Source organism: Tupaia chinensis, unplaced genomic scaffold (assembly GCF_000334495.1).
Source record: "Tupaia chinensis unplaced genomic scaffold, TupChi_1.0 Scaffold000370_1, whole genome shotgun sequence".
In the NCBI taxonomy this organism is placed as follows: Eukaryota; Metazoa; Chordata; class Mammalia; order Scandentia; family Tupaiidae; genus Tupaia; species Tupaia belangeri.
In genome coordinates, this window is record NW_006159867.1 from 2286638 (window position 1) to 2295340 (window position 8703).

Consider the following 8703-nt stretch of genomic DNA (forward strand, 5'->3'; position numbering starts at 1 on the left):
GGGGAGGAGGATGGGACATAGCAGAGGGTGGGGGATGGGGAATCAAGGATGGCAAAACAAAAGGCAAGGTATGCAGGATGTAAGAATTGGAAAATTATTTGCTGAGAACATGTATGTTGATGTGCTTGATTGAGCCAATGCACAGTGTATTTTGGATGGAAAATTCATTTGTGTGTTGTGATGGTGTATAGTGAATTAATGTAGAAAATGAATAAATAAAAAAAAAAGTGATGGAAATTCAATGGAAGGGGCCCCAACATAATTGCTCATAAGCCGCAAAAGAAGATAGCAAATTTGTGGGTAGAGCAGGAATACATCTGGGTTTCAGCAACAACTGGCCTTTAGACAACACTGTGGATCGGCTTCACAGCACAATGTTTAATTGCTGTGCATTGGGAATCAGATTCCACATGGCCAACCACAGTTTGATTCTTCACCCTGGTGGCTGCAAAACACACTTGTGTGTGTGCATATCCCAAATTCTTAAGGGATGGAGAAATGGAAATGGGATTGTAGCATGACCATTGGAAGGTGCTTTCTCCCTCTCTCTCTCTCTCCCTCTCCCTTACTCTCCTTTGCACTGTGTCTCTCTGGCAAGAGCATGCAACCTCCAGCAACAAAAAAAGAAGAGGTAGCTACCTTTCTGAACATTGTATCTTGTACAATGTACCAATGCAGAGAATACTTAAAATGCAGCTTAATAGTATAAATTGATATAAAACTACATATAAATATTATACACTGGTAGAATCAGAAGAATACGAATGCCTTTTAAAAATACTCTGTGAAAACATATTGTTTCTTGGAATGAAATTTCAGAGCCAAAAATAACATGTGGCAATTAACATACACTAAATTCTAGTTAGTGTTCAAGTCTCATATCACTGTTGTTTAATTCATTTAATAAATAAAAATGAAAATAGAAATGCTTATTGCTTTGATCATTCTCTGCAAAATCTTTAGCTTATTTTCTCAAACCTCAATTTACTTTGAGCACTTAAAAAAATAATTTGTATGTTCCACTGCTTTAGAAAATATGCTATTATAATTTGGTCTTGTTAGATTTGTGTTTACGAGCATTGCTATTTATGTCAAATTTACTTGTTTCTCTAGCACTTCTTCATTTAAATAAAAAACAAACAGCTTCTTTTATCCATTTATTTAAATTTTTATCTATGTAGTGCCAAAACACAAAAACTTAACACTTTTGAATTGATGTGGGCTGCTTCCAAGTGAAAAATATGCCCATAAAGGGCAATATAATTTATTCTTAGTTTAGCGAGTTTAAGTGGAACAGAGGTGAAAGATACCACCATTTTGTTCAGCTCTGAATAAGCCTTCTGACCACATAACAGCAAACATTATCGCTGTGACACAGTGGTCTGGATGGGCTCTCGACTAGGACATGCTCTTTGGCGATCTTTATAAGAGGGATATCTTGTGAAGAAGTTTTCTTTTTTTTTTTAAATTTATTTCCATTTTTAGGAACACCTTAGAACTGTATAAATTTGACTTTTTTCATTGCTGATTTATTTCTACCTGAATCATTGCTAAAGGGCATACACCACGTATGCCAGGACACAGGGTCCTTGCTCTGCATTAGTGTAGGTATTCCTTTTATATGGAAAAAGTCTTGACCTATACATTTCCATTCCACGAGAATTTGGAATATGGAATGGAAACCTACCATTAAACTATGAATAACTAAATGGGATTCTTTTGTCCAATCCACAGTCTTAAAAACAACAACTAAATACCATGAATTAGAAATGAAGATGTCAGTCATGATGACATAATGTGATCAGGCTAAATTAACTTCCAGTTTTTATTTATTTATGATTTTAACACATTTTTACCTTTCTCAATATGATTTCCTTCAGCCGTTCCTAGGCAATCTCATCGTCAATTCAGGATTATGCAATTATACGTACTCCCCAAGTTAGTTCAGAGTTAATAATAAACCAGAATTACATGTTCTATATGCACTAAAATCCCTTCAGAAGTCCCGACTGAAAGACTTTAATCAGCTTAGTTGACTTCGATGTTTTTTTTAAAAAAGGCAAAAGGCCAAGAAGGTTTCATGAAACTGTTATGTATCCATCTCAAAATATTTCAGAAATGCACTACTCTTACATATTAAAAAAAAAAAAGTCATTTGGTTGCACTTTGGAATCAAGGCGTTAAAATGTACAGCTTGTATGACTTTAGTTTAATGGGCTGTCAACCGTCCAGGCAGCTGCAGTACAAAGCTAGGCATGTCTTTAATCTTCAAAGAAAAAAAAGTAAAGAGAATAAATTCAGCTATTAGCTTGAAGGTAAAAACAAATGAAAGAGAAGGTGAAAGCAAACAGTATTAGAGTTACTTAGTTTTCTTATTAGACATGTGGAATTATATTATCAATGTGTGGTAAATTATTTACATATATATATCACCACTTTCTGAAGATAAACTATGTCATAAAGTTATTATTAACAACAGAATCGAGTTTTGTAATTCTGGATGTTTAATTAAAACATCTATGAGGGAACTTAAAAGTTTATGGAAAAATAGAGTTAATGTACAAGTTTATTTGGGTGCCAAAAGTTTGTGTTGTCCATGAACTTTTTGAAGACCCCGTGTATTTTGAGGACATTCAGATGAATCAAGGTTGGATTATTTGATGTGTACTTATGAAAAAAAAATTCACTTTAATAACTTGAAGTAATTTTGCATAGTTTTGATACACCATTGTAATGATTAATAATTGTATCAAAAGTTAACTTTTTGTAAAAAATTATTTCAATGTTCCCTATTCCTATAAAGTTCTAACAACTTAAAATGTTTTTTGACCTCATGGTCTTTCTCAAGTTATAAGCAGTTTTTTCTCCTTCTATTCCACTGGACACAGAAAGACATAATTAGGCAGTCACAGAACCAGAAAGAACAAATGTGGCCAAGAGTCAAAGCCATGAACGTCTCCACTCTCTCTCTACATTCAGACTAGTCATTGAGCACCTTTAGTTTATTTTTCAAAGTAAGTTTTTCACTATTACAAAGCAAAAAATGTATCTACCAAAGTTCAAATCAGAAAGTAATATGTAGTAAGTAATGATTGAAAGCATCGCTCTAGACATTACATTAGCCATGTAAATCCTCCTAGAGATAACTATTATTAGCACTTTGGTAATATGTGAGGTTCCTTCTAGACTATTTACTAGCATTCCCAAGATTTATGCACACATACACACATATTTTATTTTATAGCTTTCTCTTTTCCATTGAACGAAATGCCATTGATAGATTTCCATCTACTTTGCTCTGTCAAATAATTTCAAAGTATTTATAACTATGACAAGAGCATATTTTGTTTAATTATCTCTACAAAAATTATTTACTGGTTTCTATATCAAACACTTAAGAATTTTTATCCAATGTTAACCAGGAAAAATGAATTTTTGAGAACAAATTCTCAGCCATTTTCCAAATATCTGGCAGACTTCCATGATTCTCATATCTACTTCCAATGTTTATTCTGATTTATGTATTAAAACTCTTCTTGGGTTGACCTCAGAGCCTAGTGCTTAAGGGAGCTGGATGCCAAATGACTGACTACAATTTCAAACCCGATCCTGGTGGCTTAAAAAGTGAGTGTGTGCCCCAAACTCAATAGGATGGAGAAATGAAGAGATTGAGGCATCACTACAGGCTATTGGGGAGTGTGTTCTCTCTTTGTGTCTCTGTTTCTGTCTCTCCCTCACAAGTGCTCCTCTCACTTCGGCTGGCCCATAGTGAATTGGTTAAGCTGTTCACATAGTGAGCTGGATTCCACTTGGCCAACTATTATTGGAAACTAGTCTCAGTGTCCTGAAAAATACCACTATGTGTGTGTGCTCAGGATCCTAATGCAATGGACAAATGAAGGGAAAAAAATGATTGTGGCATGACCAAGCCCTCTTTTGGGTGTTGTTTGCTCCGTCTCTCTCTCTCACACACACTCTGTTTCTTTCTCTCTAATGTGTGCACAGTCACCCTCTGACTACACACACCAAAAAAATCCCCACATTTATTCAATTATACTTTTTTAAGTTTATATAGTACAGTAATAAGTAAGTTCTAAGTTAACAACTGAGTTTCTAAAACACTGTATCAGTATGGACTTTCTGGAAATCTATGTTAAGTTCAAGGTAAATGAACAGACAAATTCTTTAGACCCTAATATTTTATTTATTTTTCCAAGTAAAGCCATCAAAATTAATCAATGCTATGATAGTTTTATGTTTTGTTTTGTTTTGTTTTGTTTTATGCCAGAGGGTACATGTACACTGTACAAACCAGAGAGGGAAAGAAAGAAAAAGGGGCCCCTGATGGGGCCTAGTCATATTACTCACCCCTTCCCTCCATTCTTTCTTTCAGTCAGGATCCTGAGCACATGTTTTTATGCACTTAGGAGTGTTTTTAGGCTTTCAGGGCCAGGATTCCAATTGCAATGGGCCAAATGGAACTGGACTCCCTATGTACAGTGCTTAACCACTGCAATACAGTGTTGATTCATTGCTATAATCTCATTTTTGCTTTTCTCATTAGTCAATGGCTGAGGAATATTCCCCTTCTGTCTTCTCTTAATTCCTTTACTCATTCAGAACCAATTGGGCTAAATCCAGGAGAAAGTAGGTTTAATCTGTTCTACAAACTCCCTGCTTTCATAATACTTTTTAAAGTTTTTTGCCCTATGGCATGTGTGCTCACCAGAGAGAGACACTGAGAGGGAAAGTGAGAAATCACCCCCCCTCCCCCAGGAGGGACGGCCACACCGCAATCCCTTCTCTTCTATTCTCCTCCTGGGATTTTGGGTACCTGTGCACTGATGCCTGGCATGATTTTCAAGCCACCAGGTTTGGACTTGAACCAAAGTCAGCCACATGAAATTCCAATGCCTTAACACCACGGCACCTTCTAGACCCTTCATAATACTTTTTAAAGTTAATTTCTTTATTTATGTCATGAGAGAGAGAGAGAGAGAGAGAAAAAAAAACAGGCATCCAAAATGTCCTTATGCTGAGGTTCAACCCAGCCCTAAGCAGTCAAATCTCATGCACATTCACAGGCACCTGGCATGTATAGAGCTTTTGGGCTTGGCATCAACAGAGCGTGGCAGTACCACTGCACTACCAATTGTCCCTGTTTCCCTCACCTGAAGTGAGAGAGATGAGAGTAAAATCACCAAGGAAAGATGTATGTATAAATTTTCATTTATTTTATTAAGGGAACCTGGAGCATTATGTAACACTCATATAACAAGGAGACCTAATTTAATAAATCATGCAGAACATCGCGTGTTAAAATATTTGGCTTTCTGCTAGTAATACTGAGACCAACTTAGGGTTCTTACCCAGTGAGGTGGACTGGGCAGGCTGCCATTTTGAAAGGATAACGCTATCTGTAACATACAAAAAAGGGTCAAAGTTTATACTGGAGTAGGAGAGGATTTTGCACCAACACAGGAAAAATAGCATGGTAGTTTGCATGCACACAGTGAGGATGGACATGAAGAGAAGAATACTGGAATAGGAGAGCATTTTGCACCAACACAGGAAAAAATAGCATGGTAGTTTGCAATGCACACAGTGAGGATGGACATGAAGAGAAGAGTCTACATGCAGGGTGAAATTGCCAGACTGGGTGCAGGATTAGATACGAAGCTATAAAGAAAGAGACTTGGCAAGAATTGGCTCCACCCTTTTGGGGTTTTTGCTCCTTTCAGGACTCTAAGTCAACAGAAGCTTAATAAGTAGTTGGCTATGTTGGTCTGGAACTCAGGAGAGTCTCAGATACATGAAAGAAGTTTGAAAATTCTGTGTTTATTTTTAAAGAATTTTTAATTTAATTTTTTCATTCATTTATTTTAAAATACACACACACACACACACACACACACACACAGAGAGAGAGAGAGAGAGAGAGAGAAAAAAAAAGAAAGCAAGGCACCGGGACTCAAACCATGGTCAGCCATGTGGGAGTGCCCAGCACCTTAACCACCACACCACCTGCTGGTCCCTGAAAACGCTAGCTTTAAGAAGTATCAAAATTTAAAGTAAAGAATAACAATTAATAGAGAAGTACTAGGAGTATAGGCAAAACTTCTTAAATAATTTTGAAACAATAGTTCCTTGTAAAAACTTTCCACAGGTAAGTAATTATCGAATAAATCCATTTATAGGTATGGTGAGAGTGTTAAAATTCTATTCTAGCATGTCAACAGCTTTTACAAAAAATGAAAAATTGAAATGTGAAGTTTTTGTTTATTTTTATTTGTGGTGTTTTCAGAATAAGCTCTGGCTCACTTTATACAGCCCTTTTATTATTATTTTATCGGTCATAAATATGATAAGTTCAGGCAAAAAATGACTTTCAATTCATGAAACACTAGTGGAAAGGAAGAAATGTGAGAGGATTCTAAAATATAGCTTGATTAATAAATGTGTGAATGACTCCATTTCTATGCTAACTTTCTAGAACCAACCTCAGATAAGGCCAGTCCCTATTTACTCTACTTCATATAGAGTGTTCAAAGATAAGACATTTGAAAGCAGAGCTTTGATTCTTACTCTGAATCAGCAGAAAGGGATTTTCTCCAAAAGTTTAAAAGTGTGCTCTCACTTCTGTTATTTACGACTGCTGTCTCACAGTATCAGCACCCCACACGAAACATTATATCCCTCTGACTAGTTGCACCAGGTAATAATGCAAAAATACATGTAATAAAATCTGCCAAATAGATCCCAGGAAAGTAAAAATAAATAAAGATACCAGTCTTTGATGTTGTATATTTTTTTACATACAGAATTTTCATTCAAATTGTTGATCGAGCCTCAAAAATTCATTTACATTTAAGCTCAATGCTCTCCAGGAAGTCTTCAGAATCTTTAACATCGGATGGAGGTAATTTATTCATTTATAGTGTTATTTACTTAGATTACAAGTGCATTTAATGTAACTTGTCTTTCATCTGAAGGAAAAGCATTTCCTTCCTAATAAGTGATTTCATTTTAAATTTTAAATAGAAAATAATACAATTAACCTATCTTCAAAGTAATGAGATGTGTATTTAAATATGAGAGCCTCCTTTTGAAAAGAAACTTTTGTGCTTTTTTCTAAAAAAGTTTTGTGCACGTATCATTTACAATGCATATCATATACCATGTGAGGTCTCTGAGAAAAGACACTTCCACTAACATTTTTAAGACTCTGATGTATAAGTTTTGGATTTGGTCAAGGTATTAGTAATTTGAATTTTGAAAATATATACTGTACGATTCATAAATGAAATTCTAGACCTGAATATGTTAGGAATAATAGACAATAATATAAAACTGAGAGTGCATTTTTAGAATTTTAAAAAAGGATAAAGAGTCAATCATTTTTGTTCGAAGTCTCTTTGGTTGTCGAAAACTGACATAAAGGATTTGCTTTTCTTCAAGAGGACTGTGAATATGAAGGATTAGAATTATGGGAAAAAGGAAAAGCACAAAAAGCAAGAGCAGAGTCTGGGCAAAGCATCTTGATTTGCATTCTTCTTAGAATTCTACCCTGGTATCTTTTCAGTTTCTTCCTGGGGTTGCAAAGTTTCTCAAATTTCTGTCCTGCTCTTCTTTTAATGCCTACAACATGCAGCCTTAGTACATATTTTAAACTGACCTCTGCTATGTTTATGACAGAATACAGAAAAACAAATAATTTCAACAACTCAAGGAGAAAACAATCTCTAACATTTGGCAAGACTACTGAAAATAGCTGGAATCTAGCCCATAACGCATTGATCCTTTTGTTCATGTAACACACATTACATACCAGGCTTCATCTTAGGTGCTTGGGATGGATCAGTAAGCTCAACAACAGTGTGTGCACATGTGGAAATTAAATTTCAGCATGATGTAGAAAATATTCAATGTTCTGGGCCAGCCACCATGAGACAGTGGTAGAATGCTACTGCACAATACTGGAGCCATAAGGGAGGCTTGGGTTCAGGTCTCGGGTCTGACATACAGGAAGCACTCATGATCCTGTCTGGCTGGGACACTGGGGAGAGAATCATGGCATGGCAAGACCCTGTAGAAGGTATGCCTCTCTCATAAAAGAGATAAAAAAAACTTTGTAAAAAGAATATATTTAGTGATGGTCTGATATTCCCTAGGTATAGTACAGAGAAAAACATGTAGGCAATAGCAAATCTTACGGTAATCACTACAATGACTAAAATACTTTGTTTTCAGTAAGTCTCAAATAGGAGCATCTTTCCGTTTCAGGCATTGTTCAGAGTTCTTCAACTGTCAGAACTAGAGAAGGAATACACAGAGTTGAAGATGTATCAAAGAATGTCTGTATGTTACCTCAAAACCCATGCACCTGGATTCTATAATATCTAGTAATGGTCATTTGGAACACTATTAGCAATAATTTAAAAATCTTTTCTTTAAATACATCCATCTGACTTTTTCTTTTTAGGCTGTCATCTCTGTTCACAGTCTAGCACAGTGTTGTGTACAAGAACACGGAGGACAGATTGCATGGTGTAAGGGGTCAGAGAAAGAAATATTTGGTTACATATATTTTTGGTTGTTCCTGAAGCTTGTAGAAAGCAACAAGAGAGAGGAAATCATGAAGACAGAAATCTTAAAAAAAAAATCACTATTTACAATGTCAATAAAATACAGCATGATGTCCTG